Source organism: Panthera uncia (genome assembly GCF_023721935.1).
Source record: "Panthera uncia isolate 11264 chromosome B3 unlocalized genomic scaffold, Puncia_PCG_1.0 HiC_scaffold_1, whole genome shotgun sequence".
Lineage (NCBI taxonomy): Eukaryota > Metazoa > Chordata > Mammalia > Carnivora > Felidae > Panthera > Panthera uncia.
Window position 1 is genome coordinate 112,984,926 of NW_026057582.1, and position 23,200 is coordinate 113,008,125.

At 40.1% G+C, this 23,200-nt stretch overlaps 1 protein-coding gene across 2 annotated transcripts in view; it reads right to left on the bottom strand.

Moving 5' to 3' along the window:
* Positions 1 to 11,737, bottom strand: part of EDC3 (enhancer of mRNA decapping 3) — a 60,660-nt gene extending 48,923 nt beyond the window's left edge. For both annotated transcript variants that reach the window (XR_007453867.1, XM_049613868.1), the window contains exon 1: positions 11,588 to 11,737. The gene's annotated coding sequence lies outside the window, so the exon portion shown is untranslated. The remainder of the gene's footprint in view (positions 1 to 11,587) is intronic.
* Between the last annotated feature and the right edge of the window lie 11,463 nt (positions 11,738 to 23,200).

Genomic DNA, 23,200 nt, shown 5'->3' on the forward strand with positions numbered 1-23,200 from the left:
GCCAAGCCAAGCATTTCAAGAAGCAAAACAATGGTTCTTTCTTCTACTATCGCCCAAAACAAGAGGGGGGAAAAAAAGGTAAAGCCAGTCAAGAAGAAAACATTCACAATCAATATATCTGATAAAGGACTTGTATCCAGAATACATAAGGAATATTTACAAATCAGCAATAAAAAAGGAAAAACACATTTTTTAAAAACGGGCAAAAGAAGTTATCTGAATGACCAATAAACATACGAAGAGCTGAACATCATTAATTACTGGGGAAATGCAAATTAAAACACAATGAGACAACTCAAACATCCATGCTGGGTGAACGGATAAACAAAATGTGGTATATACCTAGAGTGGAATATCATTCAGTCTTAAAAAGAAGTTCTGATATATGCTACAACACAGATGAACCTTGAAGACATTATGCTAAGTGAAATAAGCCAGATAGGAGTTTCCTACAGCAGTCAAGAGACTACCCGACACAAGAGACTATTCTACCACAGAGACAGAAAGCAGAAGGTGGCTGCCAGGAGCGGGGGGAACAGGGAATGGTAAGTTATTGTTTAATGGGTACAGAATTTCAGTTTGGGAGTCTGAAAAAGTTATGGATGGTGGTAATGGTTACACAACAATGTGACTGTACTCAATGCCACTGAACTACACACTTAAAATAGTAACTTTTATACACATGTATTTTACAACAATAAAAAATAATTATGTTGGAAAAAACACCGTAAGATACCATTTTGGTATCTTGGCTTAAAATTTAAAGGACGGTAGGTGACACCAAATGTGTGTGATGATATGGAGCAACTGGAACCCCCTTACACTGCTGATAGTGTAAAATGATACTACGACTTTGGGAAAGAGTTTAATGATTTCTTACAATATTAAACACATACCTATGACCCCAAATTTCATTCCCAGCATTTACCCAGGAAAAATGAAAACATGCTAAAAAAGGAACTTGTACACAAATGTACACAGTAGCTTTATTCACAATAGCAAAAACTAGAAACAAGGACAAGAGATAAATTATGGTATTAACAACAAAACACTACTCAGCAAAAAAAGGAACAAAAAACTTACGCTACAACAAAACTATGAATAGCTAATTCTATCTTGTCTTTCTGGTATCTGCTAAAATGTCACTACCCCAAAGAGGCCTTCCCTGGCTACCCCAATCTAATGTCACTACTCACCATCACTCTTCAACACCTCATCTTCTGTTATGGTCTCAAAATTAATCACAACACGAATTACCTTATTAGTTTATGTTGTATCACCCCACTAAAATGTAAGCTTCATGAGGGCAAGAGACCTTTTCTGCCTTGTTCAGCCAGTAAGAGTGTCCAGAATTAAAAAGAAACGCAAATATTTATCTAATCAATGAATGAATTTACATGTCATAAATCTGACAGAAGTTAATCACTCAAAATCTAGAGTATATAAATATTTATATTTAGATGCCTTGGCCCTTCTTGGAAATAGTTCTAAAATGAGAATACCTGTTAAGCATACTCTGTGCAAAATCCTACAAAGATATGAAATCCAGCATTGCCCTACATACAGAAGGAAGTCAGGAAATAGCAGATGAGTATAAACATAACATACAATATTAAGTACAAAATGAAATACTGCTTGGCATTCTCCATGAAAAAACAGAAAAGAAAGAGCATTTCAAGCTGTTTTCAAGTATTAATTTCAGAAATACACCTACATAAAATATACAGCCTAAAAAAGGAAAAATAAAAAACACTCCTGTGGTAAAAAGAGTATGTCCCATCAGAAACACAAAACCTAAAGAAAAACTCAGGGAATTTTCCAGTGATCTAAGTAAATATCAGAAAACTATGCTGACAGAACAGAAAATAATGTGTTAGCAGGATCAACTGTTAGATTTTTTTTTTTTTTTTTACATTTTACAAAAAATTTCAAACATACACAAATGTAGGCAGAACAGCATAATGAACCCCACATACCCATCACTGAGTTACAACAATTATCAATATAAGCATTTAAGAAATCAGGTGAATTTCCGATGCAACCCAATTTCCACAACACTGATGATGGTAAAAGGCACAAAATACACATACTTTAGGCTTATTTCCCATGTCCTGACCAGCCTTTGTCTACTTTAGTATCACAGAAGTATGAATTTCCTCTCCCATCATTTATACTCCGTCATAATCCTACTCTGATGCTTGTATTATTAGCTGCAGAATGAAAAGCTGTAGTAACAAGAATTTTTTCAACTACCAGAAATTCATGAGATGTGAAAGACTTTTATTTCTTCTTTACCCAATATATGTATTTAAGACACTGATGTTGTCTTTAAAAAGCTTTTGCACAACAAAGGAAACCAAAAAAAGGAAAAGGCAACCTACCACTGGGAGAAGATATTTGCAAATGATATATCCAATAAGGGTTTATTTTTTTTAATGTTTATTTATTTATTTTGACAGAGAGAGAGTATGTGCACAAGCAGAGGAGAGGCAGAGAGAGAGGGAGAGGGAAAGAATCCCAACCAGGCTCCACACAGTGCAGAGCCTGATGCAGGGCTCGATCCCACAAACCATGAGCTCATGACCTGAACTAAAATCAAGAGTCAGACACTTAACTGATTGAGCCACCCAGGTACCCTCTCCAGTAAGGGTTTAATATCCAAACTGTAAAGAACTTACACAACACAAAAAAATAACCCCAATAATCTGATTAAAGATGGACAGAGGACCCAAATAGACATTTTTCCAAAGAAGACATACAGATGGCCAACAGACACATGAATAGATGCTCAATATCACTAATCATCGGGCAAATACAAATCAAAACTACAATGAGATAGCACCTCACATCTGTCAGAATAAGCAATACCAAATGGACAAGAAACAATAAATGTTGGCAACGATGTAGACAAAAAGGAAGCCCTGTGCAGTTGGAGGGAATGCAAACTGATACAACCACTGTGGAAAACAGTATGGAGCTTCCTAAAAAATTAAAAATAGAAATTCAAAAAAAAAAAAAAAAAAGAAAAAGAAATGGAAGGAAAGCTTTCAAACTCATTCTATGAAGCCAGCATTACCTTGATTCCAAAAACCAAAGACCCCTCTAAAAAGGATTACAGGCCAATATCCCTGATGAAGCTGGATGCAAAAATTCTCAACAAGATACTAGCAAATCGAACTCAACAGTACATTAAAAGAACTATTCACCATGATCAAGAGGGATTCATTCCTGGGTTGCAGGGCTGGTTCAATATTCATAATCAATCAACATGATACGCCACATTAACAGAAGAAAGGATAAGAACCATATGATCCTGTCAATAGATGCAGAAAAACCATCTGACAAAATACAGCATCCTTTCTTGATAAAAACCCTCAAGAAAGTAGGGATAGAAGGGATACCTCAACATCACAAAAGCCATATACGAAGGCGCACAGCTAATATCATCCTCAATGGAGGAAAAACTGAGAGCTTTCCCCCTAAGATCAGGAACATGACAGGGATGCCCACTCTCGCCCTGTTGTTCAACATAGTGTTGGAAGTCCTGGCCTCAACAATCACAACAAAAAGAAATAAAAGGCCTCCAAATTGGCAAAGAAGAAGTCAAACTTTCACTCTTCACAGATGACATGATACTCTATATGGAAAACCTGAAAGACTCCACCGAAAAACTGCTAGAGCTGATAGATGAATTCAGCAAAGTCACAAGATATAAAATCAATGCACAAAATCAGCTGCATTTCTATACACCAATAATGAAGCAACAGAAAGAGATATCAAGGAATCAATCCCATTTACACTTACACCAAAAACCATAAAATACCTAAGAATAAATCTAACCAAAAGGTAAGAGATCTGTATGCTGAAAACTATAGAAAGCTTATGAACGCAACTGAAGACACAAAGAAATGGAAAAACATTCCATGCTCATGGAATGGAGGAACAAATACTGTTAAAATGTCAACACTACCCAAAGCAATCTACACATTCAATGCAATCCCAATTAAAATTGCACCAGCATTCTTCTCAGAGCTAGAACAAGCAATCCTAAAATTTGTATGGAACCACAAAAGATCCCAAGTAGCCAAAGTAATGTTGAAAAAGAAAACCAAAGTGAGAGAAATCACAGCCTTTAGCCTCTACTGCAAAGCTGTAATCATCAAGACAGTATGGTATTGGCACAAAAACAGACACACAGACCAATGTGCATGAGAACCCAGAATTGGACCCACAAATGTACAGCCACCTAATCTTTGACAAAGCAGTAAAGAGTATCCGATGGAAAAAAGACATCTCTTTAGCAAATGATGCTAGAACTGGACAGCAACATGCAGAATGAAACTGGACCACTTTCTTACACCATACACAAAAATAAACTCAAAAGGAATGAAAGTCCTAAATGTGAGACAGGAAACCATCAAAACCCTAAAGGGAAAAAAAGGCAACAATCTCTCTGACCTCAGATGCAGCAACGTCTTGCTTGACGCATCTCCAAAGGCAAGGGAAATAAAAGCAAAAATGAACTATTGGAACCTCATCAAGATAAAATGCTTCTGTACTGCAATGGAAACAATCAACAAAACTAAAAGGCAACCAATGGAATGGGAGAAGTTATTTGCAAATGACATATCGGATAAAAGGTTAGTAGCCAAAATCTATAAAGAACTTAAACTCAACATCCAAAAAACAAATAACCCAATGAAGAAATGAGAAGACATGAATAGACACTTTTCCAAAGACATCCTGATGGCCAACAGACACATGAAAAGATGCTCAACATCACTCATTATCAGGGAAATACAAATCAAAATCAGTCTGATTCCACCTCACACCAGTCAGAGTGGCTAAAATTAATAACTCAGGAAACAACAGATGTTGGCAAGGGTGTGGAAAAACAGGAACCCTCTTAGAACTGTTGGTGGGAATGCAAACTGGTGTAGCTGCTCTGGAAAACAGTGTGGAAGTTCCTCAAAAAATTAAAAATAGAATTACCCTACAACCTAGCAATAGCACTACTAGGAATTTATACTACTAAGATACAGGAGTGCTGATTCATGGGGCACATGTACTCCAATGTTTATAGCAGCACTTTCAACAATAGCCAAATTATGGAAAGAGCTCAAATGTCCATCAACTGACAAATGGATGAAGAAGATGTGGTTTAGATATACAATGGAACACTACTTGGCAATGAGAAGGAATGAAATCTTGCCATTTGCAACGTGGATGGAACTAGAGAGTATTATGCTAAATGAAATAAGTCAAAGAAAGACAGATATCCTATGTTTTCACTCATGTGGAATTTGATAAACTTAACAGAAAACCATGGGGGAAGGGAAGGGGAAAAAACAGAGAGGGAGGCAAACCATAAGAGACTTAAATACAGAGAACAAACTGAGGGTTGATGGGAGGGGTTTGGGGGAGAGGGGAAAATGGGTGATGGGCATTGAGGAGGGCATTTGTTGGGATCAGCACTGGGTATTGTATGTAAGCGATGAATCATGAGAATCTACTTCCAAAGCCAAGAGCACACTGTATACACTGTATGTTTGCTAAATTGACAATAAATTATATTTTTTAAAGACAAATAGCCAAACTATGGAAAGCGCCCAAATGTCCATCAACTGATGAATTAAAAAGATATACACATTCATACATACATACATACCTACAGCGAATACTACTCCGCAATGAAAAAGAATGAAATCTTGCCATTTTGCAACAATGTGGATGGACCTGGAGGGCATTATGCCAAGCAAAATAAGTCAGTCCGAGAAAGACAGATATCATATGATTTCATTCATATGTGGAATCTGAGAAACTCAACAAATGAACATAAGAGAAGGGAAGCAAACTGTAAGAGACTCTTAAATACAAAGAATAAATGGAGGGTTGCTGGAGTGGGGGAAGGCAGGGGGATGGGTTAAATGGGTGATGGGCATTAATGAGGGCACTTTTCGGGACAAGCACTGGGTATCATACGTAAGAGATGAATCACTAGAATCTACTCCTGAAGCCAGGACTACACTGTGTGTTAACTAACTTGAATATCAATTAAACAGAAAAGAAAAGAAATACCATACAATCCAGTAATTCAACTACTGGGTATTTACCCAAAGAAAACAAAACTCCCAGTGTGAAAAGACAGGTGCGCCCCTATGTTCACTGTAGCTTTACAATAGCTAAGAAATGAAAGCTAACCTAAGTGCACACTGACAGATAAATGTATAAGATGTGGTACACACACAGGAATATTACTCGGTCGTCAAAAAGTATGAGATCTTGCCAAGTGTGACAACATGGATGGACCCACAGGCCATTATGCTGAGTGAAATAAGTCTGATAAAGACAAATACCATATGCCTTCACTTACATGTAGAATCTAAAAAACAAAACAAAGAATCATAAATAGAGAAATGGTGGGTGCCAGAGGGGATGGAGTTGAGGGGATGGGTGAATTAGGTGAAGGGGATTAAGAAGTACAAAATTCCACTTACAAAATAAGTCACAGAGGGTGAATTAGGTGAAGGGGATTTAAGAAGTACAAAATTCCACTTCCAAAATAAGTCACAGAGATGAAAAGTACAGCACAGGAAACATAGTCAATGATATTGTGACAACAGTGTATGGTGACAAATGGTACCCATATCCATCATGGTAATAAGCACAATGTGATGTACAGAATTACAGCTGAAACAAACATAAGATTGTACAGCAACTATAATTTAAAAAGATGTTGTACATTCAAGTTTATATTGGTAATAATTGAGAACTTTTAATAGCTTTAAAACGTGGACTGCCAGTTCTACAATAGAAACTTTTTAAAAAGTAACCACTCGACGTGTAACAAATTACCCTATTATCACAAACTTCCCTCTATGTAAAATACATTAATGCATTATCCCAAACTCATCAAATAGGCTCATTCTATAAAGAAAATTGCTCTATTAATTTAAACCAGTAAATCTAAAACCAGTGAGTGCCATCTGGGTTCCGAATCAGATGAACACACTAAGGAAGGGGGTTTCATCAATCAGAGGGCTAGCATCTTCGTGTCAAAAGAAGAGCAACAGCTGAAGCAGAAGGAGATCTAGAAGCCACAAGGAGACCAATCTTTGATGTCTTTTAATTTCTACTTTTCTATCAGGGCCTAATATACATAGTAAGCCTACATATTTTAAGTGTACAGCTGCATGATCTTTTGCATATTAATTCACCCACATTACCACCACCTAAATCAAGACACAGAATACTTTGAACTCCCACGAAGTTTCCACTGTGTCCCCACAAAGGTAGCCATTATTCTGATATTTAACACAAAGGATTAGGGTAGCCCTTTTTTTTTTTTTTTAAATATTTTTGAGACAGAGACAGAGTGCGAGCGGGGGAGGGGCAGAGAGAGAGGGAGATACAGATTCTAAAGCAGGCTCCAGGCTCTGAGCTGTCAGCAGAGCCCAACTCGGGACTTGAACTCACAGACCGTGAGATCAGGACCTGAACTAAAGTCGGATGCTTAACTGAGCCGCGCAGGCACCCCTAAGTAGCCTTTTTGAACTTCATATAAATGGAATCACGAAGATTCTTATTTATTTTTTTATTTATAAAGGTTCTCTTTTGAAGTGTTTGGTTTCTTTGCTCAATTTTACATCTGTGAGATTCATCCTTATTGTTGTATGTAGCAATAGTTCATTCTTTCTCATGACTATATAGTATTCTATTATATAACTATGCCTCAGTGTATTTACCCATCCTGTTTGGGGGGCTATTATGTATAAGGAATTTAACATTTTTGTATTTGTCTTTGTTGGGAACAAATGTGCCCATTTATGCTGGCCAATTACACACAAAGTCTTAGAATATGTATGGACTAATCTGCTCAAATGCTAAACTATCACTTTTTCCCCATTAAGTATGAGGCTTTCCATATCATTTCTCTTATAAGAGGCCTTTAGATAATAAATTCAGGTAGCCCTAAATGATCTTCCACCCATTATGCAACTGAGGCAGCTGCCAAAACAATTTATAAACTACAAATGAAGAACTTGCCAGTTACAAACCAACTAACTTCCATTTCCTCTGCCACATCAGACAGAACTCACACTATTCAGATTGAAACAACTCTGGTCAACTAAGGACAGTTATAACCAACAGCTGAGGATGAGTAAGTGGTTACTTATGGGCTTCTGAAAAACTAGGTATTTTTCCATGCATTTATCTCGAAAGCTGTTTAATCAAAATCTTGGGAATGGCAGGGTTGCCTGGGTGGCCCAGAAGGCTTCACCAGTAAATTCTATCAAACATATGGAAAAATAAACAATCCTACACAAACTCTTTCAGAAAACAGAAAAGAAAGTAACATTTCCCAACTCATTTTATATGGGTACTATCACTCTGATACTAAAGCCAAAGACATAAAAAAAAAAAAAACTTCAGTATCCCTCATGAACACAGACACGAAAATTCTTTTTTTTTTAATTTTTTTTTAATGTTTGTTTATTTTTGAGAGAGAGACAGAGTGTGAGCAGGGGGAGGGGCAGAGAGAGAAGGAGACACAGAATTTGAAGCAGGCTCCAGGCTCTGAGATGTCAGCAGAGCCTGACGCGAGGCTCGAACTCACGAACAGTGAGATCATGACCTGAGCCAAAGTGGGAAGCTCATCCGACTGAGCCACCCAAGCGCCCCATAGACACGAAATTCTTAACAAAATATTAGCAAACTAAACTCAGCAACATATAAAAAAATATTATACACCATGACTAAGTGGGGTTCATTCCAGGAACACAAGATTAGTTTAACACCCAAAATTCAAGTAATGTAATACACCATTTATACATATCTTACACATATCTCAGAGGTTTAATACAAAAAAGGTTACTTGTATATTTTAAAAACATCAAGGGGTGCCTGGCTGGCTCAGTTGGTGGAGCATGTGACTCTTGATCTTACAGTCTTGAGTTCAAGCCCCCACATAGGGTGTGGAGCCCACTTAAAAAAAACGAAGAAAATAAGAACATCAAATTGCATATTTAGATAACTTTGTATGGATCTTCTAGAAGTCAGTATTTACACGCCAAAACTTACATCCTAAATTATTTAAAATGTTTAAACTACTGAAATTTACGGGGCACCTGGGTGGCTCAGTCGGTTGGGCGGCCAACTTCGGCTCAGGTCATGATCTCACGGTCCGTGAGTTCGAGCCCCGCATCGGGCTCTGTGCTGACAGCTCAGGGCCTGGAGCCTGTTTCGGATTCTGTGTCTCCCTCTCTCTCTCTGACCCTCCCCCGTTCATGCTCTGTCTCTCTCTGTCTCAAAAATAAATTTAAAAAGTTAAAAAAAATAAAAAAATAAACTACTGAAATTTACAATGACCAATTTCAGATGCCAACTTAAATGTGTAAGAGATACATAGACTTTCTAATGTTTTGGACACTAAAAAAAGTTTTAAGACCCTGAGTAACAAGGGAAAAAGAATCACTCATGTCAATGCAACTCAGACAACCAATAAAAAATTACTTCACACAAGCAACAAAAAATTACTTTTGAAAATTTGACAAATTCCAACGACTTTTAACTTGTACCCCCAAATTAATTTACTCTTTTAGAGTACCCAGACATAAACCTTATATTCCAGGAGAGAGCTAATCAGTGCTAAGGTCAATCTTCCTTTCTTGTCCTAGATTCTATGTTCTCCTAATGCAATCTGCCACCACAGTCCCACGAGTTTTTCTCACAACCTAGCCATGCCACTGATTCAGATGATTGAAGCTCCACTTCTTTTTATCACATGAACCCCTTCTAAGTTACATCTACCTTCTTTTTTTTTTTTACATCTACTTTCATTACCTGGAATAATTGCATTTTTTGTAACCTAACTGAAATTTCTCACATTTGTATAACCATTTCGTTTCATTAAACTGCACTGGGCAAATCTTGAGATTAACCAGATGATATTTTCTCTCTTCACTTCAAAAAGGTAAAAAAATCTGATAAGCACACCTTTCAGATAAGGCTTTAAATACACACTGTATATAAAGAAAGTGATATAGCCTCAACTCACCAGAATCCCAACTGTAAGTTGTATTCATAAATCAAACCTTTCCAGACCTAGAGGCTCAAAGTCATGACTCCATCTAACTTTACCACAATCTGGCAAATTCCCCTATGTCATCCACCAGGTCATCATAAAAAAGATGTAATGAATGCCCTCTAAAATCCTGACACACTATCACTACATTCCTTTGAGACACCAATTTGAAGTTCCTGTCCTGTTGTTCTGGATGAATTTATAACTCTAGCAACCCTGCTCCTCTGGCTAGGATACATTTCCACTTTGAATTCTCAGAAGTCACAAATATCTTAAACATTTTCTAATCCAGTATTTTTCAAACTACAGGTCTTTGGCGGTCAGACCTGTTGGCAGTCAATTTAGTGAGTAGCAATCAACTTTTTCTTTCGATGAAATAGAAAATGTCAAGGGGCATCATATGTAAAAAGGGTAAACTTTTGAGGGGTGTGTTGTGTGTACTGTGCCCATGCTGGGAGCACACACAGAGTCATGATGTAAACTGTATCTAACTGTGGGTCCCAGGTCAAAAAAGTTTGAAATACCCTTTGCTAGTCCCACAGCCCTACCCCCACAAGGAAGTTCCACCAAAAAATTCTTAGTGATAAAAAAGTTACGTTATTTGTAACCATCTTTATTTCATAGAGAGAAACCAACAGATAGGAATTTTGAACTCAGTACCCCTAATCTGCCATTCATAAAAAAAGACTAGAATCCATCTGAGGTTTCCAGTTGAAATAGTGACCTGCTCACAGACAGTCATTTATGTTCTGATGGTCTTACTAGACCGATACCTGACAGCGGACCGAAATCAGTGTAGTCTGTGGCTAGGTAAGAGTAGAAAAACCATTCCAGTTCCTCATCCGCAACCACAGGAGAGGATTGTTAGGACTCCTCCCAGCTCTGGAATTGGAAGATTCATTGAAAGCCAACTCGCCAACCAGGCGAGGACTACGCCTCGCACACGCCAGAACACTTGAACCACTCAACAAGCCAAATGTTGATAAATTCAATCAACAGCACACAAAGGGTAGTTAAAGAAGCTCAGGCTTAACACCTACAGCTGGAAAGAATCAAGAGGCTGCGCCCCGGCGGGTATCGTTAACTTCTCGGCCACCTTTCCCTCTCAGACCCCAGTTCACCTCTGTCCTCAGGCTATCAGTCACGGAGGTGGCACCCGCGCTGTTCCATGCCACCCTACTCCATTGTGCAAAAGGACACTGAGGCATGGAGCAAAGAGTGGGCTAGCTGCCCCGGCCATCAACGAGGCTAAACCAACAGCCTAGGCCGCTAATGCCTCCCCCCTCCCACGCTTCCCGGGCTGTTTAGAATCCTGCTGCCCTCCACCGCCCACCTCAAACCACACCCCCTGAGGCAACCCCTAGGACCTGGCCCCCGGCTCGCGCCCGCCTCTATAAAAGTCTACAAGGCCCGGAACCCCGAAGCCTAAAAGCAAACCCGCTTGGCAACCCCGGAAGCCCCCTCCCGCGAGCGCCCGTACCCCAGCCGCCCCGCCATTCCCACCTCCAACGCCGTCTGCCTGTCGCCGCCTCCGCACACCGCGCCAAGGAGACCCCGCAACACGAGGAGACCCAGAGGCTGATAAGGGGCTTCTCCGCACCCACCCCCACAGTCGCGGCCGCCGCCGGAAGCGCCCCGCGTCTCCACGCCACCGCCGTGAGGTCACTTCCGGCGCGACGCCTTGGAAACCGGAGGGCAGGCAGTTGAGGGGCGGAGCTCCCGGGAAATTTGAGAGCCTGGAAGAGCGCGGCGAATGCCCGCGCTGCGGCCTCCGGAACCGCGCCTGGGCGTCCATTTTGCGAGCCCCGCCTGCTCACGCGGGGTAGGGGCCTGGTTGGAGTTGGGGCCCTGACCCACTTTCCGGCCCAGTTGTGACGAAAAGTTCCAGCTTTCTCTCCAGATCCCTCGGGCTTATCGCCGCAGAAGAGCTGAGGACTTTGGGGAGGAGGGGGTGCCTGGTGGCGTGGACGTCGGCGTTCGATCAGTTGTAGCTGTGGGACGCAATAAGTAGGCCCCCGCAACGGATTAAAGGAAACAGATTCCCCTTGCGGTTGATCTTCGGAGTGGAATCTGCTTCAGCTCATTTTGGAGTTAGTGCTAGCCAATGTGTACTTGAGTGCCGCTCCCCCCACACATCCCAGTACTTGGTACATGGGTAAGTGCCACTCTCTTTGTGGCATTTTAGAGCATTGGTAGTCTTGGTTTTGAAAAAAAAAAAAAAAATAGGCGTTTAAGACCACGACTGAGTATAATGAGGGATTTTAGACCTTTCGAGTTTGCAAGGTCATCTTAAAACCTGATGCCACGTTTGAGAACCACTGCTTGGGCAGGTAGCAAAGAGTAGGACAGTGGTTCCAAACACGGCTCTACAAAATCAGTTGAGGAATTTAATAAAATTTTCTCTCTCCAGGGAGTGCCTTCCCCTCCCTCAACGCAAGAGATTCAGTTTTCATAGGTCTGGAGGAGCTCTGACATGTATATTATTTTAAACGTTCTTTACAATCAATTCTTTGCACATCCCAGATTTGGGAGCCATTGCTGTATGAAACTCAGGGTTGAGTTTTGTTCTAGCTCTACCTGTTGTTTTTTACATATATCATTTTTTAACGTTTTATTTATCTAAGTAATCTCTACACCCAAGGTAGAGCTTGAACTCATGACCCCAAGGTCAAGAGTTGGATGCTCCTCTGACTGAGCCAACCAGATGCCCCTACCTTTTGTGTTTTTTTATAACAGCTGTGTAACTGAGATAAACTGGAGATAATAACTTAACAAAATTGCTGTAAAATTGCACCCCAACATGATTGGTATTCCTAAAAAAAAAAAAAGGTGGTTAATTCTCTTGTGCCTTCTTTTGGTTAAGTGTTCTATAGTCCACTTGGAACCATCTTTTAAATTCACAGGTGAAGTCAGTCATAGAGGCCACTTTTAGGCAACAGGCTTGAGCAATGGAAACCTGAGTAAGGTACAAGGTGACCACCCAGCTGAATGCAAACAGGCACATTAGGCAACCAACCTCAAAACAGCCATAGACCCTAGCTGACTAATGGGCTACTTGCAACCAGGCACAGGTACCAAAAAGGGAAAATTCTATATGTTGTCATACTTCCTCACTCCCTCCCCCTTAAGTGCAGCCCCCCTCCACTGCCTTCTGACGGACAGTCTCTCCTTTGCTGTCCTGCCCGCTGCTCTCTTGCAGTGTATTCAATAAATGTCTATCTCCTTGTTCTGCCTTGGGTGAATTCTTTCACCTCCTGCACTACCAGCCTCCACCCAATCTGGAGGCCCCACATCAGCCTTCGGTCATGTGGTTGCTCTCTGCTGCCCCATCATCTTGCACAGTGCTTGCCAAGAGTAGGTGCTAAAATAAGTGTCTGTTGAATGAAAGAAAGAATTGTCCCAAGACCCCCTGCATAGACTGCCTAGAGCTCAAACTGGGAAGCTTTTAGTAAGATCTGAAGCCCTATTTGGTCAGCCATTAAACTTTGGAGATGAGATCAACTGCCTTAATTCCTCTGCTGAATTGCTCTGCTTAGCAAAAAACAGTGTATTGTTTTTGAACTTTGACCTCATGGAGGGATCAGTCACCCATCTTTTAATGCTTTTAAACATTGAGTTTCTCATTTGGCCTAACTGGAGTGGCAGATACATTCAGAATTGTAAAGGGGAACTTTGTTTTCTCTAAACTATGTCTTCATTCTTCTTTCTCTAGGGCTGGTTGTCTGAGAACCACAAAGATCCTCTCTGAGAAAGGGATTGTTTCCCTTCCTGACCTGAGCACAGAGAAGTTGCTTTCATTGAGTTCTTTCAGAAACCACAAACCAGTGGCATTGGGCAAAGGTTGTTTAAAATACACATTCCTAAGTCTTACTCTCAGTCTAATTCACTGACTCTGGGGTAGGATCCAGTAGTCTGCATTTTAAAAGATTTTTTTAAGTTTATTTCTTTTGAGAGTGTGTGCAGTTGAGCCAGGGAGGGGCAGAGAAAGAGGGGGAGAGAATCCCAAGCAGGCTCCAAGCTGTCAGCACAGAGCCAAAAACGGGGCTCCATCTCAAACAGTGAGATCAAGACCTGAGCCAAGATCTAGAGTGGAATGCTCAACCCACTGAGCCACCCAGGTGCCCCCAGGAGTCTGTATCTTAACAAACTCCTTAGGGAGTTCTGATGCTGGTGGCTAAAATATCATACTTTTGGAGGCACAAAGTTCTTTGCTTAATGTTAGATAGCAAAGCTTCCTAGCACCACCCTTCCCTCCCCAGGCCTCCGACCACCACCCCAAGCCAAATCACACAGAAATTGACAAGGTTTACTCCTCCAAAGCTGAACTTAGTTCTTTCCTTTTTCATCTTTCTCCTTTTGCTCTGATGGTTCGTACACTAATGCATATTCAGTTTTACACAAGAGGTATGTTCTCTCAATAGAATCTAGAAGTGGGGGTGTTCATTAATTATAAAATAAATTCAAATTAAAGATTATAATGTTACATCATTAGGGGAGAGGGGAAGTCCTGCTGTAACACTGTTCCAAACACCCTGTTCTTGCTACAACCACCAGCTATACAGATTAACTCTCCATGTGTTAAATTGAACACTAGTTCGGACAAGAAATACCATATACCCAGAACATCTTGTGGTACAAGAAGCACGGAAGGTATCAGACTACTAGGTTTTTGCTAAAAGAACTTGGAAGCCAACTTAAGAAGCTCCCACTAGTCAAAAGTAGGACAACTGAGCATCGATGAGAACAATGGAAATTCATCGAATATATTAAAATCTGTGTGTTACTAATGATAATTTTATTTTTTCAAGTTTTATTTAACTTTGAGAGAGAAAGAGAGTGCAAGCATGGGAGGGCAGACAGAGAGGGAGAGAGAGAATCCCAAGCAGGTTCTGCACTGTCAGCACAGAGCCCAATGCAGGGCTTGAATCCACAAACTGTGAGATCATGACCTGAGCTGAAGTCAAGAGTCGAACTCTTAACCAACGGAGTCACCCAGGAGCCCCACTAATGATAATTTTGAATAACTTAATTGGAACCATACTAATCACACACCTGGCACTCCTATTTATTCAAATGAAATTAAAGCCTGTATTCACATAAACAGGTACACAAAAATTGGAAATAACCTAAATGTCCCTCAACTGGGGAATGAATAAACAAGCTATGGTAGACCCATGCAAACAATAAAAATATATGAACAAAATGAATGAATCTCAAATGCATTATGTTAATTTAAATTCAGATTCAAAAGGCTATATACTGTATAATTACCCCAGACAAGGAAGTAGGGGAGGGGGTGCTAACAGTAAGCATGGGGTTTTCTAGATATAATATCTAGGCTGAGATATAAAGAATGAAAAGGGAATTATTAGGTGATATAGGAAGGTCACTCCAGTAAAGGGAGAATTGTATAGAAAGCCAAGGAAATGTGAGTGAATCACAGCCCATCCAGGGAAATACAAGTCGCTCAACTTGAATGGAACATATATGTAAAGGGAGGAAGTGATGATAGATTGATCTGGAAACGTAAGCAGAGCCAGATTCCGAGGAGCCTTCTATGCCATAAGGAGTTTGGATTTATCCTAAGGGCAATGGGAAACAAATGAAGAATTTGAAGCAAGAGAGTATCCTAGTCAGACTTGTATTATGGAACATGGACTTGAATGAAAACTGGGGAAACTCAGGTGAGAAATGTTGAAAAGCCATGGTAAAGCACCAGCAAGTGGGGCTGATGAGGTGACCACAGACAAATTATAAAGATGCTCAGGAGATAGATCAACCGCCAGCTTCATGGCTAAGGCAAAAGAGTGTTTGGCAGTGCTATTTGCTCAGATATGGACTCGAAGAGGATGAAGAGGTTGCGGGTAGGCAATAAGAGAAAAGGGGGAAAAGATAGAGGATAAATTCAGGTCTGCATATGTTGAGCTTAAGGTGTGTGGGAGCAGTGAAAATCCTGAGACTTGGGAAATTGGGAGCCTTGCGCTAGACTCCACGCTTTAGATGGTCCACACCCCGGAACTCCTTAAGCCAAACCTTCCTCTCTGGGGCTAAGAGGGCATGACTACCCAGAGCTCACACACCCCTCTTTCAGCCCTGCTGTATTTCACATTCCTAAGATTCCCAAATTCCTTTCCAAATGGCCTGAGTCCACTTTCAGCCCATAGATAAGCATCTTGCCCAGGTCATCCTGTTGGTGGACCTCACTGCCATTGTGCAATACCCCTAGGCCCAAGGAGTAGACAAGAATGTGGCTGCTTGGGAGGGGTGTGGATGGAGCTTAGAAATTCAGGCTGGAATGTTCCCCCATGTGGATCTGAGAAACCCCTCATAGCGTGGGGTAGAATAGGGATAGGAAAAAAGGGAAACAGTTCAGGGATCTCCATGTGTGTTAGGAGTGGGCCTGCTGTGAGGCATCTGGTAGGAAATTGGAAATGTGGATCTGGGGCTCGGGAGAGATAGAAAAGATTTGGAAGTCATCAATAACCAGGTGGTACTTAAAGACCCAATAATGGATGATGTGGTCCAGGGATGGCATACAGCAAGGGAATAGTCAAGGGCCAAGGACAGAACTCTGATGAACACCAATATTTAAGAGGTACACATAAGGAGAGAATGATTCAGAGGAAATCGAGAAGCTGCAACTAGGAATACAAAAGAAAACTCAGCAGTGGGTAATGCCAAAGAGACCCAGAAAAGTGATCATTTTTTTTGAAAAGAGAGAACTTTAAGAGAATAGTTAACAGTGCTAAGTACTGCAAAGAGCTTGAATCAGAGGAAGACTGAAAATGTCCATTAGATTTAGTAACTAGGAGGTCCCTGGTCATTTTGACGGGGGCTTTATGAGGGAGTGAAGGGGCCAAAAGTCAAATGTCAGTGGATCAGGAGAGAATGGGAGATGAGCAAGTGGAAGCAGTGAGTGTGGACAATTTCAGGAAATTTGACTATGAAGGTAAGAAGTGAGACACAATAACAGTAGTGGCAACTGAAAATAATAATCATTCAGCGACAGAATTTACTACTCACCGAATCCTCTCGAAGACTTCCCAAGTTCCCAAGTTATAGAACTCCCCCAGGTACTGCTGCTGGTTGGAGAGAGTTATCTGAACTGGGTAGACCTTACCTGACCAGCAGAGTCAAATTTCTGGGAGCCATTGTAGATGGCTCAGTGGGCAGCACCCACTTGCCTCTCCCAACATATGGAAGGGAGTTTTAACAAGACTTACTCTGCCTTATTGCCCTGTGGGCCACACTAATAATCTCTAATAAAGGCATCAACCAGTAGAGAATTAACTCTTAGGTCAAGAACAGCACAGCACTAATCTGCAGTTTTTGACTTGACAGTATGTGTTATGGAAGTCTAGAAGGGTAAAGCTGAAGGGTGCCTGGGTGGCTCAGTCAGTTGAGCACCCAACTTTTTTTTTTTTTTTTTAATATTTATTTTTGAGAGAGAGAGAAAGAGTGTGAGCAGGGGAGGGACAGAGAGAGGGAAACACAGAACCTGAAACAAGCTCCAGGCTCTGAGCTGTCAGCACAGAGCCGGAGGCAGGGCTCTAACTCACGAACCAGGAGATCATGACCTGAGTGGAAGTCAGATGCTTAACATACTGAGCCACCCAAGCGCCCTCCTTGTTGTTTTATTTAAAATAACCTAGGGGGTGCCTGGATGTCTCAGTTGGTTAAGCGTCCAACTCCTGATCTCAGTTCAGGTCTTGATCTCTGGGTCGTGGGTTCAGGCCCCGCATTGGGCTCTTCACTAGCTATGAAGCCTACTTGAAAGGAAAAAATAAAGGGGCGCCTGGGTGGCTCAGTCAGTTAAGCGTCTGACTTTGACTCAGGTCATGATCTCACGGTTTGTGGGCTCGAGCCCCATGCTGGGCTCCGTGCTGACAGCCCAGAGCCTGGAGCCTGCTTCCGATTCTGTGTCTCCCTCTCTTTCTGCCCCTCCCCTGCTTGTGCTCTGTCTCTCCCTCTCATAAGTAAATGAACATAAAAAAAAAATTTTTAAGGGAAAAATAAAAATTAAAACAACCTAAGAGTTTAGGAAAAGGCAGCTGGGAAACAAAAATTAGATTTTCAAGAATTGAGGGGGCATTTACACAGGTGAGGAAAAATATAATTTATTGTCTGAGTAGAGTATGCAGAGGACAAAGGATATTATTTAGTTCTTCATCTCTAGAACAAGCTGTATATTCCAGGCCATAATATTCCTTTAGGAAAAAGTCCCCTTTTTCCTACCATATTTAAATTGAATATTTTAAACTGACACCATTATATGAATACATTTAAAGATTTAGTCATACCCTACAATGTTGGAAGACAATATTAAAGTTTCCATTTTTAATCTTAAAATATGATTGATTTTATAAACATATTATTAAGTAATGTGTATCACATTAGCTTTGCTATTTTTTTAAGTTTTTTTTATTTTGAGAGAGAGGGGCAGCATGAGTGGGGGAGGGACAGAGAGAGAGGGAGAGAGAGAATCCCAAGCAGGCTCCACACTGTCAGTGCAGAGCCCGATGTGGGGCTCCAACTCATGAACCATAAGATCAGGACCTGAGCTGAAATCAAGAGTCAGACGCTTAACTGACTGAGTCCCCGCCTCCCCCACGGCGCCCCAGCTTTGCTACTTTAAGTTAAACCTGTACAAAGTAAAGATTTTTCCCTGACAAACAAAAGCTGAGGGAATTCACCCCCACTAGACCTGCCTTGCAAGACATGCTAAAGGGAGGTCTTTAAGCTGAAACAAAAAATGCTAGTTAGTAACATGAAAGCATATGAAAATATACATCATACTGGTTAAAGGTAAGCACATAGTCAAGTTCAGAACACTAATACTATAATATGGTGATGTGTCAACCACTTAATTCTAGTATAAAGGTTAAAAGGACATACACTTACCGTGATGACTACCGAGTAATGTATAGAATGGTTGAATCACTACATTGTACAGCTGAAACTAATATAACACTAATTACATTTAATTCTACTGGAATTAAAGAAAGAAAAAGGTTAAAGGACAAAGTGATTAAAATAGCTATAGCTACAATAATTTGTTAATGGATACACGATATAAAGAGATGTAAATTGTGACATAAAAAAACAAAAGCAGGGAGTCAAAGAAAGAATAGAGATTTTGTGTGTAGTTGAAGTTAAATTGTTATCCATGTAGGGGCACCTGGGCAGCTCAGGTCATGATTTCGTGGTTTGTGAGTTTGATCCCCATGTCGGACTTGCTGCTGTCAGTCTGTCAGTGCAAGAGCCCACTTTGTATCCTCTGTCCCCATCTCTCTCTGCTCCTCCCCCAATTATTCTCTCTCTCTCCCCCTCATTCTCTCTCTCAAAAAATAAATTTAGAAAAAGCGCTAAAAAAATAGTAAATTGTTATCCACATAAAATAGACTGTTACAAGATGTTTTATGTAAGCCTCATGGTAACCACAAATCGAAAACCTACAGTAAGATTCACAGAAAATGAAGAGAAGGAAATCAATGCATACCACTATGGAAAATCATTGATTCACAAAGGAAGGCAGAAACAGAGGAAGAAAAACACAAGGGAACTACAAAATAGCCAGAAGGGTGCCAGGGTGGCTCAGCTGGTTAAGTGTCCAACTCTTGATGTCAGCTCAGGTCATGATTTCAGGTCGTGATCTCCTTGAGGTCATGAGACCTAGCCCCAAGTCAGCCTCTGCGGTGGGCGAGGAGCCTACTTGGGATTCCCTCTCTCTGCCCCCCCCCATCCCTCGCTCTCTCAAAATAAATAAATAAACATTAAAAACAATAGTCAGAAACCAATTAAGAAGATGGCATTACTAAATCCCTGTCGATAATTATTTTCTTTTCCTTTTTTAAAAAAATTTTTAGTGTTTATTTATTTATTTATTTTGAGAGACAGAGCATGAGCAGGGGAGGGGCAGAGAGAAGGAGAGAGAGAATCCCAAGCAGGCTCCACTCTGCCAGTGCAGAGCCCGATGTGGGACTCGATCTTACAAACCATGAGAAAAGAATCCTGTACCCATTGGCAGTCACACCCCATTCCTCCCACCCCTCAGCCCCTGGCAACCACTGATCTGCCTTCTTTCTCCATGGATTTTCCTATTCTGGACATTTCATATAAATTAAATCATATAATATGTGGCATGTATGTAATATGTGGTCTGGCTTCTTTGACTTAATGTTTTCAAGGCTCATCCATGCTACAGCATGTATAAATGCTTCTGATACAATCCTTTTTATGGCAGAATAATATTCTGTTGCATGGATATACCACATTTTATTTATCCACTCCCCAGGTGATGAATATTTGAATTATTTCCAGGTTTTTTTAGCTATTATTAATAACACTGTTATGAACATCCATATGCAAGTTTTTGTGTAGATATATGTTTTAATTCTCTTGGGTATGCACCTAAAAATACAATTGCTAGATTATATGGTGACTCTGTGTTTAACCTTTTTAGGAACTACTTCCCAAAGTGGCAACATCATTTTTCATTTCCACAGCAATGTATGATTATTTCTTTTCTTTTAATTGGAGTATAACTGACATGCAATATTCTATTAGTTTCATGTGTAAAAGACAGTATTTCAACATTTGTATACATTACAAACTGGTCACCACAATGTTTAGTTACCTTCTGCCACCATACAAAGTCAATGCAATGTTATTGATTACATTCTCCCTCACCATGTCATACCCCTAACCCCTTTCCTGTCTGGCAACCACTACTCTGTTCTCTCTGGAGAGAACAGAGGAGTCTGGATTTTGTTTTGTTTGTTTCCTTGTTTTGTTTTTTAGATTCTGCTTATAAGTGAAACATTGCAGTACTTGTCTTTCATTGTCTAACTTATTTCACTTAGCATAGTGCCCTCAAGGTCCATCCATGTCATTACAAATGGCAAGATTTCATTCATTTTCTTCTATTCTCTCTCTCTCTCTTTACACACACACACACACACACACACACACACACACACACACCTTCTTTATCCATTTATCTGTCAATGGACACTTAGGTTGCTTCCATATCTTGGCCCTTATTAAGTAACGCTACAACAAACATGGGAATGTATATTTTGAGTTAGGGGTTTTGTTTTCTTCAAACAAATACCCATAAATGGAACTAACAGATCCTATTGTATTTTTTTAAGTTTATTCATTTATTTTGAGAGAGAGGTGAGGGGCAGAGAGAGAGAGAGAGAGAGAGAGAGAATTCCAAGCAGGCTCCACACTGCCAGCACAGAGCCAAACACAGGGCTCGAACTCCCAAACTGTGAGATCATGACCTGAGCCAAAATCAAGAGTCAGATACTTAACTGACTGAGCCACTCAAGCATCCCTGTTAATTTCTTAAAATTCTATACACATATTTTTTTAAGTAGGCGGCATGGAGGCCAACATGGGACTTGAACTCAGGACCCTGAGATCAAGACCTGAGCTGAGATCCAGAGTAGGACACTTAACCTTTAACCAACTGAGCCACCTAGACACCCCTATACATCTTTGAAGTCTCTTTTAATTTATAAGTTTTCCCTCCAATTCTTTCTTTCCCTTACAAATTTTCTGTTGAATACCCCAGGCTTTCAGACCTGTAGCATCCCAAGGTCTGAAATTTACTGATTGCACACTTATGTTTCTGTCTAGCATGTTTCTTCATCTTCTACATTAATTGCAAGCTGGAAGCTGGATAAAGCTAAGTTATTAGACTTTTGTTCAATCCCTCTGGCAATACAGTTAGCAGTGTTGGGTTCTTTCATCAGGAAGCACATATTCATTCTGGTTTTCTTTCATTTTTAGGATGCTAGCAGTTGTTCGGTGCAATGCCCAGATCCATTAATTTGTTGGTGGCTGTAAAGTAGTGACATCTATTATTTCTTTTTCATTTATCAATTGGAATACTTAAGAGACGCTTCTTATCTACTTTTTGGTTGTCTGTAGGTATAGGTCATATAGGAAAGGTAGGATAAATACTTAATATTTTGCCTTTGTTTCTCTCTTGTTAAAATACTGAATTGGTTCCTCCGAAGGTAGCCAGCTAATTAAAAAATAGATACATAGATGCTTATGAACTCGTGGATTCAAACACATCTGATAGATTTTAATCAATAGTCATTATTGTTGTTGACACTCAAATTGCCCTATCTTTGGCTTGCTGGAGCCTTTTCAGTTGGCTCCTGAATAGAATGATCCACTCTTGGTAGTCTTTATGGCTTTTGCTGTCTGGTATGAGCAGCTGTTCCAGGCTCATTTTTTATATTTCCTGCCTCAAATCTGTAACCATCATTTCTCCAAGAAGTGGAGATTACCTGAATGGTAATCTAAGCATCAGGGATGCTCATTGCTATGAGTTGGTCATTGATTCTAACACGTAGAAATACACACACACACACACACACACACACACACACACAGTTGACCCTTGAACAACAGGAGTTTTAACTGTGTGGGTCCACTTATACATAGTTTTGTTTTGTTTTGTTTTTTATAAATACAGTACAGTACTGTATTTCTCCTCCTTATGATTTTCTTAATAACATTTTCTATTCTGTAGCTTACTTCATTGTACAAATACACTATATAATACCTATAACATACGTTGACAGTTTATGTTATGGATAAGGCTTCTGGTCAACAGTAGACTATCAGTAGTTAAATTTTGAGGAAGTCAAAGTTATACACAGATTTTTTACTGCATGGGAGTCAGTACCCAGAACCCCCACATTGTTCAAGAGTCACTTGTATATGTACATATATATGTATATGTATACTTAACATTTTCTATATTATATCTCTACCTTTTTTTCATACCAAAAATCCTAAGTCTTGAGGATACATGAATAATGAGTGACGAGTGAGAATGCATGAGGATGATGAATTTAGGTATCTTCATTATTAATTACTCATTTATTTTACCCCCCCATTAAACTATCGTCTCAAAAAGAAATACTAATATTACCATTAGCAATATGATTACTGAGAACAGTTACATAAATTGTTTTTCATATGCTATCCCCATGTCTCTCACTTTTCTTTTAGAACAAAAGTCAGAAAACTTTTTCTTTTTTACTGTTTTAATCATTTTAAACTGCACAATTCAGTGGTTTTTAGTATATT